Source organism: Ailuropoda melanoleuca, chromosome 15 (genome assembly GCF_002007445.2).
Source record: "Ailuropoda melanoleuca isolate Jingjing chromosome 15, ASM200744v2, whole genome shotgun sequence".
Taxonomy (NCBI): domain Eukaryota; kingdom Metazoa; phylum Chordata; class Mammalia; order Carnivora; family Ursidae; genus Ailuropoda; species Ailuropoda melanoleuca.
Window position 1 is genome coordinate 65,323,410 of NC_048232.1, and position 16,561 is coordinate 65,339,970.

Consider the following 16,561-nt stretch of genomic DNA (forward strand, 5'->3'; position numbering starts at 1 on the left):
CATACTTTGGGGAAGTATTACTCAGCCTAACAAACAAGCAAAACAAGCCACTTTGAGTGTTTACGTAGAGGGAATTCAATACAGGGAGCAGATTACACAGACTGCGAGAGCTAAGCACCAAACAGGACATCGAGGCAAACCTGAAATTAACAACCAAAGGAGCCACTAGGGCCTCAGGCTGGAGCAGGTTTCTCAGTCTGGGCACTAGCGACGTTTTGGGGTGATAATCCTGCCGTGGAGGGCTGCCCTGTGCATCGTAGGATGTTCAGCCTTTATCTCTGGCCTTCACCCACTAGACCCTCGAAGCATCACCCACGCAAGCTGTAACAACCAAAAAGGTTTCCGAACGTTTGCTAACGATCCCTTGAGTTGTGGGGAGAGACGAGCTGGGGGAGGGGTAGACAGGATTGTTCCTGTTGGAGAAACACTGAGCAAGGGACGAAAGGAAAAAGTGGTATTACCAGAAGCCAGGGTCATCCAGGGTCACCCGGGGAAAGCTGGAACCATGAGGCAGAGGGTCTGTCCAGTGAGAGAGGGAGGGAGAAGAGGCCCTGGCAGAAAGGGAAAGGGAGAAATACACTGGCTTCTCTCTTGCCCCTCAATTTCCTGCAGACTGGTACTGCCTTCCTGACATACAGAGCAAATCAAAGGCAAGGAATGGTTCTGAGAATGCAGGCCCAGGATCAGTACAAGGATTACCTTAAAACTGTGATTCTAAATAAGGACACAAATTTAAATCTGAGGTCGAACTTTGAGACTGGTGCCCATTCAATGCGCCGGATCACCAGATGACTGCTGCATGTTACCCAGACGCAGCTCGTTGTGACACAGCAGCAATCCCTCACTTGCATAGTCCATTCCAAGACCCTGGGAGGGTCCTAAGAATGTGTTCAACGCACTCCCATGTTTTAGTAAAATTCGTATCACACTTCCTGTCATGTTGGGTGGAATAGAGAGGGTGTGGATTATTTTGAAGATCTGGTGGAAGGAAAGTCGAGGTGGGTACAGCTTTACCCTTGGACCTGAGCAGCAGGGGCTCCTGCCCTGGGCCCCACACTTTAGAAGGCCTCACTCCGGCTCTCCTCCTGCTGCATCCCTGTCTTTGAGATGAGAAGTCTGCAGTGTCAAAGGGATATGCCCACCCAGAATTTATGCCGTCCCGTTCTTGCCCATACTTTGAGTACTTAGGACCCTAGAATTCCCTGCCCCGATGGCCCTGGGCCTGCTTCCAGGATCTACATGGGCCTCTCCCCTCAGTCAGCCTTCTGAGAGTGCGCGTGCTGCAGCACTGCATACCTCTAGGTCCAAGAGGCAGCCAAGACATGGCTGGTTGCTGGAGGTGATGGATCTATCTCGGATGTGTGGACCAGAGTGTCTGCGGATGTTGGTGAGAGGCTTCTCATGGTATGGAATGGACTTAGGAATGGGAACAGAAGGCGGGTCATAAACAAGCACTAAAATCAATGGAAACCATTCTGATATTGAAAAGCATATTAAAAGCCAAAATAATAAATTGTTTAGAATTATACCCAAAGTAGGAATTCATTAAGAGGAAGAAATACATTTTGAATAGAAATAAAGAATAGGGGGCACCTGGGTGGCACAGCGGTTGGGCGTCTGCCTTCAGCTCAGGGCGTGATCCCGGCATTACGGGATTGAGCCCCACATCAGGTTCCTCCGCTATGAGCCTGCTTCTTCCTCTCCCACTCCCCCTGCTTGTGTTCCCTCTCTCTCACTGGCTGTCTCTATATCTGTCAAATAAATAAATAAAATCTTTAAAAAAAAAAAAAGAAATAAAGAATAGGCTTTTATATTGTTTGATAATCTCTTCTTGATCTAACATGAAATACTGACATCACGATCACCAGCCTAATGGAGTTACCTTAAACAAACTGGTTAACGAGAGTCATCAGTTCAACAAATATCTAAGGTTAGTTCCTGTGCAAGAAAACTTGAAATGTGCATGAAATCTTACAGCTCATATAGGAAAGAAATTTGATGCAGGGTTTCCCAAATTTGACAACAATTTAAAAAATATATATGACTTACCTATAACCAGTTCTGAAGCTGAAAAACCTTTTCTAAGATAACAACAATTTAAAAAATATTCAATCATGCTAAAGGAAAACCTGACTTATCTTTCAATAGAAAATGCTGTTACAAAATCACTATAAAGAAGTGTATGCAGGTACCTGGGTACCAGGGATCCAGGCTGCTCAGTTGGTTAAGCGGCCAACTCTTGGTTTTGGCTAGGGTCATGATCTCATGGGTCATGAAATGGAGCCCGTGTGGGGCTCCACGCTCAGCGGGAAGTCTGCTTGAAGATTCTCTCCCTCTGCCCCTCCCCCCACTCTCTCTCTCCCTCTCTCTCTAAAATAAATAAATAAATCTTAAAAAAAAAAAGAAATGTATATTGGTATATCACCAAAAAATACAGAGATAAAGGTATTAAAGAGATATATCAAACTGTCAAATAATAAAGATTATTTTTCTAGATTTTTCTAGCATTTGTGAGCTTTTCAAATTTTGTGATTTGCTATAATTTCTCTCCTCATTTTAAATATTATTTAACTTCATACTTAATTTTTGTTTTTTAGAAAGGGAGAGAGAGCGAGGTGGGGGAGGGGGAGAGGAGGAGGGAGAGAATCTTAAGCAGGCTCTACACTCAGTGAGAGCCTGACATGGGCTCACAACCCTGTGATCGTGACCTGAACTGAGATCAAGAATCAGGCGTTTAACTGACTAAGCCACCCAGGAGCCCCCATACTCAATTTCATATTCATAATTTTCCATTCTCTTTCCTAAGGAAGGAACCCACCTATCCCCCAAATGGTATAAGCTTAGTGTCCACAAAATCTGGATCTTTCCCTTGGTGTGGAATGGTAAATTGAGCGTGTTGTCAAAGAAATGACCTCAGTGCTTTGGTGTCAAAGACAGAGTTTGGGATAAAGAGGAACATGAGCTTTATTGCTTTGCCAGGCAAAGGAGGCTGCAGCAGGCTATGGCATTCAAACACTGCAAGCCCACCCAGAGGAAGGGACTGGGGGGGGGCAGTATTTATTTATTTACTTGAGAGGGAAAGAGAGAGCGCTTGCAGAGCGGGGAGGGGCAGGGGCAGAGAGGGGGTGGTGAGAATCCCAAGCAAGCTCCCCACTGAGCATGGAGCCCTGGGCGGGGCTCAATCTCATAACCCTGAGATCAGGACCTAGGCCAAAATCAAGAGTGGGAGCCTCAAGGGAAAGAGCCAGCCAGGTGCCCCAAGGCTGGGGGTGGGGATGTTTTAAAGGGAAATACAGGATCTAGCCAGTTTGACCTGAATTGTGTAAGTGCTGTCAGCCTCCTTATTTGTTTTCAGGGTGGTACCAGGTTCCTGAAACAAAAGGCTAAGGGAGGAGGGGAGGATTGCGGAAGAAAGGGAAAAGGTTACTTTTAAAATCGAGCTTTGCTGAAGCATTAGTGCAGCCATTTTGATTTTTGTTCCACTTCATGCTTGTAAGCGGTTTCCAGAGGGGCTTGGGCATTATGTCTGGGGAAATGGAGAGAAAACTATCTGAGCGGGCAGCCCATCCTGACCCCCAAGATGTCAAGATGTATTATTAAAGGTAAACGAGTCAGCAGCGGGGACTTCCCAAATGCCGTTTTCAGATGACTGCATTTTGTCCCCGTTTCTCCTTGTTTTTGTTCTGTAGTCACTGTGGCAGCTGATACAGGAGGGACAACTGGGCAAGGGGCAGATGACTGCTCAGCCTGACTCCACAGTTTCTCACACAGTAGAGAGAGAAGAAAGACAATGGTTACAAAGCAAAGCCAAAAAAGTAACCAGCGGTCTATCAGAACACGCCATCAGTGCTGACAAAGAGCTGGTATCCGCTTGGGAGCCCCAAGGACAATCCCTGAAGCAGACAAGCAGGGAGTGGGTAACAAGGAGCCCAAACACACTGGTTTCATTTGCAAGACTCTAGGCAGCAGTGCCAAGACCATTCCTCTCATTGAACAAAGTGCAGGGATTAATTCTTACCATGTAATTTATTATTTCTTTTAAAGTGAAGAAATTGCACCCTGAAGGTTGTTAGGTTTCTGAGCGCTCACAGTTCCTCACAAACAGTTATCAGGATTTCTGGATATGATTTGTACCTAAACTGGTGTGGTCTGGGGACTTGTAAAAGATGGGCTGCCCCGGGCAATGGCACCCGTCCATTTTCCAGCCTAGTTCTTTTCATGACTCAAAAACCTTGTGGTGAAATAAAGTGGGTTGAACACAGGCTTTTATCTCTTCTCCCTTCTGAAATCCCAATAACATCACTATAAAAGAATAAAATAGGTATAAATCTACAAGGACAAAAAGAATGAGAGTGAAGATGACAGCAGGCTGAAGACTCAACAACATCTAGAAGTTGTAGTCCTGAGAAGTGGGGCTCAGCAGGACAGAGAAAGCTGGGTCCTATCACTCTAGAGCAGAGCAGACAGCTTCCACAAATTAATTTTGAATGTCTATATGACAGGAGGATTTTCTTTTATAAAGTGGATCACTAAAGTTAATCGGAAGCAAGTCAGTTGTTACCCCAGATCCACTCCCCGGCCAACAAGTGTTCTTCCTGGAGAGACTGGGTTTGGGAGCCAGACTGAGCAGAGGTCAAGGAGAAGCAGCTCTCTCCGAGACACAGAAGGTGAAGGAAGGGCAGAGTGGTTTCCCCAGGGGAAAGCTGGGGGAATAGTAATAACAGCTCCTAAATAAACTCTGGGTCAAGCAGTGTTCAAAGCACTTTATACACACTATCTCAATTAATTCTCATAACAGCCATGTGTTGGAGGTACCTATATCACCTTACTTTCCATATAAAAACCTGAGACACTGAGTTGAAGGACATTCCCCTAGTTAGTAAGTGGCAGAGCTAGAGATGGACCCAGTCTGGCCATAGTGAGAGGGAGACATGGATCCCAAGTGGCAAAACCATTACTGGTCTACCACAGAGAGAGCCGTGATATATGTTCCAAAATTTCCATCCCGTTGCGTGGGCTGTATGCAGCATTATCGTATTTCCAACAGTTACAATGTGGGGCAAGAAAGTGATGTCATGCCAAGCTTGTTCCTTTTGAGAAACAGAATCCCTAGATATACAGGACTATGATCTATGATAGTCTGAGTAATGGCCCTCTCAAAAGATGTTGTGTGTCAATCCCTGGAACCTATTACCATATATGGTAAAACAGACTCTGCAAATGTGATCGAATTAAGGATCTTGAGATGGGGATTCTCTAATCCTCATGGAAGACTTGGGGACCCTTGTACTTCCACAGCACAGACCATGAGGTAAGGAGCCCACAGACCAGATACCCCTCTGCAAATGCTACATCATGGTTCCAAACACTAGTAAGATCTTGTTGACAGAGGTGAGTGGGACATCAGACAAATCTGTCCCTGACCTGTAATATTAACCGAAACTTGGCACTGATCATAAACCAGATTGGATACCTATATAAGAAATAGTTTATAATCACAGGACAGAAATGTATCCCATTAAAAACAGGATAAATACACTAAGGCATTTGTAGGGCTCAAATGCCAACACAAATGGGTTTTGTTCAGGGATCAGAATTTCTACAGTGCCAAAAGACTGTGCTGTGGTTTCAAGGAGAGAATCATGAATAAAGTTTGGCTCGGATATGTCTATAAAAGGGATGAAACTTTATTAGTCATGGATGGGAGCTGGTGTGTGATCAACAGTCCACATGTTCTCTTGGTAGAAATCATGTCTATTCATGCTTAAGCCAGATTTATATTGTAAATTTATCATTCTAAAATGACCTTTGTAGCTGGGGGACAAAGAGAAGGAACCCCACTGGGACACTTGAATGAGCCACCAGAGACTTGAGCAGATGGAAGGAGCAAATAATATAAACCAGGAAGGGTGCTGAGTGAATCATTTGTCTTAGGGAAGGTCAATCACTTGAGGTGTGTAAGAGGACTGTGAACTCAATGTGTTCCTTAGACAAGGAGCAAAAGTTTATTGGGTGTACTCATAAGAGTCATGAACCAGAAAAGGACACCTTTAGTCACTGGGAGGCCATGTGACTACTACAGGAGCTGCCCAGACCTTGACTCAGAACAGAACATGAGGTACACAGTCACTCTCCACTCCACGCACACGGCAGGCGTCACTAAGTGATCTTCAGACATCATTCACCTTGCTGAAGCCAGAGGCAGCCTCAGAATCTTTCTTGGCACAGACCCCAAAGAATGAATACTTATGGCTCAGAGTTGACCCACAAGATAAAACCTATTTGCTGGGATGCCTGGGTGGCTCAGTCGGTTAAGCGTCTGCCTTCAGCTCAGGTCATGATCCCAGGGTCCTGGGATCGAGTCCTGCATTAGGCTCCAAGGAGCCTTCTTCTCCCTCCGCCTGCCTCTCCCCCTGCTTGTGCTCTCTCTCTGACAAAAAAAAAAAAAACCAAAAAAAACTTAAAAAAAAAAAAAAAAACAAAAACCAGAAACAAAGCAAAACACCAATTTGCTAACCCTGGTTTAGAACAAGAGTAAAGGAAACAAACTTTAATTTGAATAAAATCTGCATTAATATCGATTTTGAGAAAGCACTGGAGAGGCACATTGAGTAGGACAGAGAGATCTGGACATAGAAAGAAGGGAAGACTTCCAGGGTCTGAAGCCAAGAGGGCATCTGTGAAGTTGCAAGACATGATAAAGAACTTTAGCAAATACTTCCTCAGGTCTCTTTGGCCTCAGGGGGGTCATGCGCCCATCCTGAACCAATCACTGTAGTCCGATGTGTGGGCTTTACTGATTAGTTCAAGTTCATCAGAACCCACCCGCAGAGCTAAGGGCATTCCTGCCCCAACTACATGACTGTGTGGGGGACAGGTGCTCCTGTGAGGTAACTGGGGTACTCTCACCATGAAGGAAAGACTCACCGCTGAGGAATAAACAGCAGGTGTGATTTACGGTACGGCAGGATTTCCAGGGGCCAGAGCTGGAGAGCCCAGGAGGGGAAAGACATTTTTTTTTTTTTTTTTGCACTGGTTGCAGATCCCTAGTGCCTGCCTTCTAAGAAAGGAAAGAAGAAGGAAACTGGGGGGACTGTGTCCCTTTTCTTTGCTCCTCCTGGAACAGAAGATCTCCCAGGGAGAAGAGGATGGTGGCTTGGAAAAGAAAGGGAGGCTGGCTGGTTGCTTGGGACCTATGGAAAAGAGGAGAGGTGCAGAAAGACAGTGATGAGAAGCAGCTGTGGAGGCTTAACGGGCAGGAAAACCCTGGGTTACGGAGGAGGAGGAATTTGTAAATAAGAAGGGTGTCAAAGGAAAGAAGCTGGAAGGAAGTTTGCTATAGTTTCTTCACAAATGGCATCAGTTAGTTTAGGGATGTAATGCTGTAAGCATTAGAAAACCTTTCCCAGACTGGCTTAGGCAGAAAAAGGATTTGTTGGCTCACATATTTGAAAGGGACAAATGTAAAATGGACTCGGGCAAGATTGGATCCAGCAACTCAAAGTATTCAGTTTCTTCCCGTCTCTACTCTCTTCATCCTAAAGGGCTCTCCTCATTGTTGCAAGATGGGTACCAGTAGCATCAGGGGGTGGGGGGGAGCAAGCTTCCTCATTACATAGTCCCCTCTTATATGGAGGGGAGACCCCCCAGTGGAGTGCCGGAAACTGCAGTTAGTTCTGAACCCTACATACACTACATTCATTCCTATATATACACACCTGTGATAAAGTCTGACTTATAAATTAGGCACCGTACGAGATTAACAACAATAACCAACAATAAAACAGAACAGTTACAACCATATACTGTAATAAAAGCTATGGGAGTGTGGTCCATCTCTTCTCTCTCAAAATACCTTACTGTCCTGTACTCACCCTTCTTCTCCGGATGATGTGAGATGATAAAATGCCTACGTGATGAGATAAAGGGAGGGGAATGACATCGGCTGTGAAACAGCATGAGGCTACTCCTGACCTCTGACAATCCATCAGAGGGAGGACCATCTGCTTCCAGACCACAGTCTGGGGTAACCGAAACCTCGGAAGGTGATAAGAGGGGGGACTACTGTACCATCCGATAGGAAAGAAAGGACTCTGTGTCCCAGAATCCCTGTCAAAGGATCTCTGATTGGACTAGCTTAGGTCTCGTGACCAACTTTTAACCAATCACTGTGTCAAGGGAAGGGAAATCCGGTTCTAATCAGAGGTGGCTGCGGAAACCCTCACATACACTCTTCATGGCTGAAAATGGGGAGAGTGATGGTTTCCTAAGATAAATAGGATATCATTATTATTATGAAGGAAGGGAAATAATGACTGGATGGCCAACACCTGGTCGCTGAGTATCAGATGCACCGGGAAAGGTGAAATGTATGTAATGTACATTCTAAATCAAGAGAAAGGCAAATAATGAAAGTCTCTCTCCTGGAAGTGGCCTTTGCTTTAAAAAAAAAAAAAAAAAAAGAGCGTGCATGGGAAAGGCTGACTGGAGAGAAGGCTCCCATGGTATGATTGTGGCCATGCTCAGCTGGCCAGCAGCTGCTCTACCAAATGAAATGAGACACAGGAAAACAACTCACATGAATAATTCCTGAAAACGGATCTTGATACATACACTTTACCCAGTGTTCTTGGAAGGACTCATGGGGCGCTCCCTAAAGAGTGAGTTAATGTTCTGTTAAGTTCTTGCTTTATTTATTATCAAGGATGGTTGCTTCCTGAAACCGGCACTCTGTTAACATTCTGCATGTCACTTTGGTTCAAGTAAGCCATTGGAAGATGGATCACTATTCATTCCCTGAAGAATTTCCCAAGTTAGAGAGATAATTAGTAATATTAGAGTAGCCCAGTTCAGAACTCTAACAAGTTACATAACATGGAAGATAGAAACTAATGAGAACAGTCATTCTTTTGTGCTTAGAAGAGAAGAGTAAAATAGCTTTGGTAGCATGATTGTTCAATATTTTTTTTCTTACCTCCTGAGCCACTTGTCCTTGATTCTTGCCAAGGGTCCGGCAGGCTGAGAGACCCAATACATTTATCTGAAACAAACGTTTCCAACTGGTCTATTAGAGTATAGCAGTAGATTTCAAAGTCTTGCCTGGTAATCAGGTAATTCTTTAAATAAATTACGATATAACTCTACAATGGAATTCTATTCATTCATTTAAAATGATGCTGTAGTTGAAAATATGTTTGCAGAATGTTCACAATATATTGTTGAGTAAAGAAAAAAACAAGTTAAAAAACAACATGGAGATTATAATCACACCTTTATAAAATCCTAAAATATTTACATTTTTTCACAGAAAGAATGAGAAGATATCCTATAAGATGTTTCTAGTGGTTTTCTCTAGGTGGTGGGATAACGAATATTCTAATTATTTTTAAAATTTTTTAATGAATATTCTCTTGGAAACTTTTTCTCCTTGTTTATATTGTCTAAATTTTCTACAATACCCATTCATTACTTTTGTAATAAGAAAAACACAGCAGAGATATTTTTAATTAAAAAATTATACCCACTACATCTGTAAATCTCTAATTGTATTTATATTTTATTCTTAAAAAATTTCGGTATTCTTCCTGTAAGCAGCCACAAATCCTCTGTGGAATGAGGTAGCAGAAGAAATGCATACATGCATGTATACATGAGTGAATGAATAAACACAGCACCAATTAGAGCAGCAAAGGAAACTCTGGGGAATCCCAAGGCTGACTGGCCGCTCCCTTACTTGGATTCAGTTAACATCTAAATGAGATCCCATTGTTGGAGACTAGTCCCAGTCCCAGCCACATGGGACATTTTAGTGTTTCTAGGTCTGGAGGTGAAGTTTTCTTGCTCCCAGGAGTGACATCTCAAGAGTCTAGATTCTCATACTCTAGTAAGGGGTCAGTCACCTTGCACCTTCAGCCCCCTGTGGAATTTTTCATTTCATGATCCCTAGATCCTTCCAATTCCCCCTAGGTGGGGCACATTTGGTATTGGAGGGAATGCTATCACTGCTGGACCTCAGGGACTCCTTGACCACTCATGCCAGGGGTTCAGGCTCTGTCCACTGCTTCAAAAACCTTCTCCAGCACTGGCCCCCCTACATAGCCCTCATTAATGGCCGCCATCACTGCAGCCACCATGCTCCAGATACGTTAGAAATCACTCCCCTCTTCTTGAGTTCTGAACAAAGAGACAAAGAAACTCCCTCTCAACAGACTCCAGGGTCTGGAAATGCAAATGTCCCATCACAGGGCTTTTCCCAAGTAGGGAAGGAGATGGACACATCAGCCTTCTGTCTCAGTCCCCCAATACCTCTCCTTTCTGCTTACCAACCTGCTGGACTGGGGATCACGAAGTGACAAAGCCTGTTAAGTAACGTGAATGAGTTATCCACTAGTTGTCCAGCTGTAGCGGATTGTTGCCAAGGGTAATACAGGCCCTGTGTTGATAGGTTTATTTTTAAGGGAAAGCAGAAATCTAGATTATCATGTGTAATCCCCCAATTTTTAAATATTGACAACTAGTTTATTTTTTTAGCCCCAGTATACGTTAGGAATTCTGTTACGGATTCCTTGTTAGGAACAGGCTAGGAATTCTGTTCAGCTACTAGTAAAAGAGATGAAAAATAATATAGCTTCAGATAGAGACTTGATACTCTATTTTGGTGAGAGCCCGCAAGTAGTTCAAAGGTGGGCAGTCCAGGGCTGTGGGCAGCTCCGGGAAGCCCTCGTGTTCAAATCCCCTGGCTTGGGTTTCTTTTTAGTGGTTGCTAGACTACACGGGAACTTAAATTCAAAATCAACTAGCTGAGTGTCCCCAGCCATTTCCCTTTCTAGATCTCTGTCTCTTCATTTGTGAGGTGAGCTCAAACAGCACCTGCCTCACAGTGGGGTTTTTTTGCTTTTTTTTTTTTTTAAAGATTTTATTTATCCATCTGACAGAGAGAGAGACAGCCAGTGAAGGAGGGAACACAGGCAGGGGGAGTGGGAGAGGAAGAAGCAGGCTCCCAGCAGAGGAGCCTGATGTGGGGCTCGATCCCAGGACTCTGGGACCACGCCCTGAGCTGAAGGCAGACGCTTAACGACTGAGCCACCCAGGCGCCCCCACAGTGGGGTTTTGAGAACTGAATGAGATATACATGGAAAGCACTTAGCACAGAGCTTTATAGAGCACTTCGCACGGTAACCCCCAGAATGCTGGTGTAAGACAGTATGAACCCATACAAACTGGGCCCTTATACACTGCTAGGGCAAAGTAAGATTCTTAGATATGCAAAGAGAGTTGGACATAGGATAGATGAAAACTGAATTCCTCTGTATTATATAAATGAGAACTTTTCCTTTTTTTTTTTCCCCCTTACAGAGCAGTTAATAGGAAAGAGAGGGAAGAGGAGAAGGAAAGCAACACAGCAGAGTGGAGCAGGACATTTACAAATACCGGATATTAATTTTGAGACTAATAATCTTTTTTAAAAATAAGACCACTGGTCACCCCTAAATCCTGTTTTCAAAATCTGCTAGGCACAAAAATATCTACTGTAATTTTTTACGTTAAGTGTGAGAAGGGGCTGAGTTCCGTATTTGTGTTGATGCGGAACAGCAATGGAGGGCATATAGAGGACTCTATATTCTATTGAATGGACTAATTGTGAATATATTAGCTCAACAGAAACGGGAATCTGGAGCCAGAGCTTAATCTGTAAGAACGTAAACTGCACCTTTCCCCGAATCTTTGGGTAGATTATTGGGCTTTCTTCAAATGTGAAAGGAGCGGGGAGAGTTTGAATCAATTTTATCTAAATCTAAAACAGCAGGAAGACCCTACCTAACATTTGAGTCCCTAGCTAGCACCAACCCTCCCTGAGGCCTCCGTGACATTCCGCATGACCCTTCACAAAACCCGAATGGGAATCTTCTGACATCGCCTCTGCTTTTGCAATACTGAGAAGTCGGGAAAAGCTGGAGTTGGCTGTAATTCTAAAGGATGAATGGATGCTGATGGCGTATCCTAGCAACGGCTGTAAAGAAATTAACGTCAAGTGATACAAGCTCCGTGAGTAGAAGCAAAAGATCCGCTGAAACATGGTCAGAAGTAACATGGCCTAGGTAATGACTGCCAGACCCGAGCTGACAGTTGTAAGCTGACCTTTTGTTAGGAAGCTGCACAGATAAATCGAGAACAAAAGGCTGAGTTAGGCTAATGGAGGCCTCAGAAAAATGACCCAAAATAACAATGTTCAAACAAAGTCCAGGTTTGGAGCAACAACCCTAGCCAGAGAAAGCCATTTCATCTGTAGAAAACTGAAGGTCAGTGAAGGCTGTCAAATAAATCCCTTTAATGTAATTACAAATGACATTTATTCCTTTAAAGCCACAGAGTATTAAATAAGACTCTAATAATCAGATCTCACAAGAGTAAAAATTATTCTCTTCCATAACCCTCTCTACAAGTTTGGGAAGCACTGACTGTTAGCCAAGTGCCACAGAAGACCACTAATGTCCTATTGCATTTGTCAGGGCTGTTTTTACTGCCAATAAAAGAAATTCACCTTGAATTTCACTTGAGCGAAAAGGGGACTTGTGGAAAGGAGGAAGTCACAGAATCAAAGGAAGACATTCAGGAATCAGGCAGCTCTATGGCTCCCCAGGGCTAGGCACCAGGGACTTCACACACCCAGGACTCTTCTTCTTTCTTTCTTTCTTTTTTTTTTTTTTAAAGATTTTATTTATTTATTTGAGAGAGTGCAGAAAGAGAGAGCGAGAGAGCATGAGCAGGGGAAAGGGGAGAGAAGCAGACTCCCCACTGAGCAGGGAGCCTGACGTGGGGTTCAATTCCAGAACCCTGGGATCATGACCTGAACCAAAGGCAGACACTTAACCGACTGAGCCACCCAGGCATCCCTCTTTTTTTTTAAAATTAATTTTAAAAAATTGAAGTATAAAAAAAAATTGAGGTATAATTGACATACAATATCCTGTTCACTTCTGGTATATATCAGGGATTCAGTATTTTTTTTAAAGATTTATTTATTTATTTGAGAGAGAGAGAGAGAGCAAGTATAGAGGGAGAGGGAGAGAAATCCCAAGCAAACTCCCCACTGAGCATGGAACCCCACTGGAGGCTCGATCCCATGAACGGTGAGATCGTGACCGGCACCGAAACCAAGAATCAGATGATCGACCCACTGAGCCACCCAGGTGCCCCGTGATTCAGTATTTTTATATATCATGAAATGATTCCCCTCCATGAGTCATTACCATCTGTCACCACACAAAGTTATTACACATTATTGACTATATTCCTTAGGCTGTACATCACATCCCCATGACTTATTTATTTTATAAGTGAAATTTTGTACCTCTTAATCCCCTTCACCTATTTCACCAGCCCCCTAATCCCTCCCCCTCCAGTAACCAACAGTTTCTTTCCTGTATCTATGAGTCTCTTTCTGTTTAGTTTTGTGTGTTTCTTTGTTTTCTAGATTCCACATGTAAGTAAAATCATATGATAACTTGTCTTCCTTCAGTCTTATTTCACTTAGCAAAATACCCTCTCTGTCCATCCATGTTGTTGTAAATGGCAAGATTTCACTCTTTTTTATGGCTGAGTAATATTCTATTATATACACAGTATATATATCTCTCTCTGCTTTTCTATGGGTGTTACCTTTTCTATGGCTTTTTTTCCCGAGGCTAAAAACATGGCCACCTACAACCCTGGAGCTGTATGTAGTTTTAGGGCCCTGATCAGACTAGGGAAGGAACTGGTGAGCCTGGTAAGGGTCACATGTCTATCTGTGGGCCACCAATTGGGGCCAGGAGGATGGTCCTAGAATTGGCCAGGCCTCAGTCACGTGCTTACTCTTGGTTTGAGGATAGGAGGTGGGGTACTATAGTTAGTAGGAGTGGGATGGGAAGATGTTCCTCAAAGGAAGGGGATGTTATTTTCAAAGAGAAAAAACTGGCGCTGAGCTGACAAAGAACAAATGTCCACCACATTATTGAAATAGTGATGAAAGTCATTTTCATAACATGCTACTCTCCTTAGCTGGTCTAAACTGTCTTGGCAAAGGCAAAACATTACAGAACCGCGGCTGTCTGGAATGTACTATGCATTTAGTTTGATCTTCTTAACTCATTTAATTAGCCCCCATAGGAGGTGGGACATTAGCTGTATATTATGAAAATATCAAATATAAATTTCCCATAAATTAAAGGAAGGTACTATAAAGATAAAAGCTAATATCATAGTTATATTTTTAGCTTTGTTTCCAAATATGTTACATTTATTAAGGATTTTTTAATCAGTAAAATAATAATTTAAGGGGTGCCTGGGTGGCTCAGTTGGTCAACTCAGGTCATGATCTCAGGGTCCTGGGATTGAGCCCCATGTGGGGCTCTGCACTCAGTGGGGAGGGAGTCTGCGTCTCTCTCTCCCACTGCCCCTCCCCCCATTCACACACTCTCTCAAAAAAATAAAATCTTTTAAATAATAATTCAAAATTAAGTTTTATTAGAACTTAAAGGAATATTGCATAAAATAACTATTTTTTAAAGATTTTATTTATTTATTTTGAGACAGAGAGAGAGCGCATGAGCACATGTGTGCGCACAAGGAGGGGTAGGGGAGTAGGGGGTTGGGGGAGGGGCAGAGGGAGATAGCATCTCAAGCAGACTCCACACTGAGTGTGGAGCCCAACACAGGGCTTGATCTCATGACCCTGAGATCATCACCTGAGCCAAAATCAAGAGTCAGATACTTAACTGACTGAGCCACCCAGGTGCCCCATAAAATAACTTTTAAAAATATCTCTAAGTCATTCTTGTATAGTGACCTATAGTTTTTATTAAGTTTTCTATTTTAATTCCAGCACAGTTAACACAGTGTGATATTAATTTCAGGTAGACAAGAGAGTGATTCCATAATTCTATACACTGGTTAGTGTTCATCATGGTAAGTGTACTATATAGTGACCTATATGACATCTATTATAAGGTTTAGTTAAACTAGTATTTATTTGATTCTATTTATTTAAAATAAATAATAGTAAAAAGGCCTAAAATTGATCATGTTTTTAAGAACTATACATCAGTAAATTAAATTATCATTATTCTAAAAAAATTTTTTTAAAGATTTTATTTATTTATTTGTCAGAGAAAGAGAGCACAAGCAGGGGGAGCTGCAGGCAGAGGGAGAAGCAGGCTCCCTGCTGAGCAAGAAGCCCAACATGGAACTCGATCCGAGGACCCTGGGATCATGACCTGAGCTAAAGGCAGATGTTTAACGACTGAGCTACCCAGGCATCCCCTAAAACTTTTTTTTAAAAGATTTTATTTATTTATTTGAGAGAGACAGAGAGAGCATGAGAGTGGGGTGAGGGGCAAAGGGAGAAGCAGACTCCCCACTGAGCAGGAAGTCCGATGTGGGACTTGATCCCAGGACTCCGGGATCATGACCTGAGCCAAAGGCAGACACTTAACTGACTGAGCCACGCAGGTGCCCCATCCTAAAATTTTTGTTAGGATTTTTGGATTTTTTGCCTATGAGCCTATCAAAATAATTAAGGTATGTCCTCTGGAGATCCACTGTATCTCAGAGTGCCTAGAGCTAACGATGCTATATTGCATACTTAACATTTGTTGTGGAAGTAGATCTTATGTTAAGCATTGTTATCACAAAAAGTTATAATAATAATAAAGAGTTGGTAGGTGATGGATATGTTTATGGCCTTGATGATGACAGTGGTTTCATGCATGTATACTTATTGCCAAGTTCATCAAGTTGTATACAATAAATATGTACAGCTTTTTACACATCAATCGTACCTCAATAAAGTGGTTTAAAAACAAATAAAATTAAAATTACCAAAAAAATTAAGGTATGATAATAATAGTAATGGCTACCATATATCAGATGCTTTGCCTGACAACTCCGTGAGCAGGGTTTTGTTATTCTTATGTTATAGATGAGGAAACTGAGTTCCTAGAAGTTGTTAATTGTTCGAAGCTACATGGCTAGTAACCTCTAGGGTGGTCTTAGGTCCACTCTAGAACCAACTACCTTTCCAGTCTGTCACATTGCTTCCCTGACTAAGCAATGCTGAAGAGAAGAACAAAACTGTGCAGGATGTTTGCTAATAAAATAGGAGTCTAACAAAGAACTTCTCAAACTCAATACACTGAAACAAATAAACAAATCATAAAATGGGCAGAAGATACGAACAGACACTTTTCCAGTGAAGACATACAAATGGCTAACAGACACATGAAAAAATGTTCAAAATCATTAGCCATCAGGGAAATTCAAATCAAAACCACACTGAGATACCACCTTACGCCAGTTAGAATGGCAAAGATAGACAAGGCAAGAAACAACAATTGTTGGAGAGGATGTGGAGAAAGGGGATCCCTCCTACATTGTTGGTGGGAATGCAAGTTGGTACAGCCACTCTGGAAAACAGTGTGGAGGTCCCTTAAAAAGTTAAAAATTGAACTACCCTATGACCCAGCCATTGCACTACTGGGTGTTTACCCCAAAGATACAGACGTAGTAAAGAGAAGGGCCATAT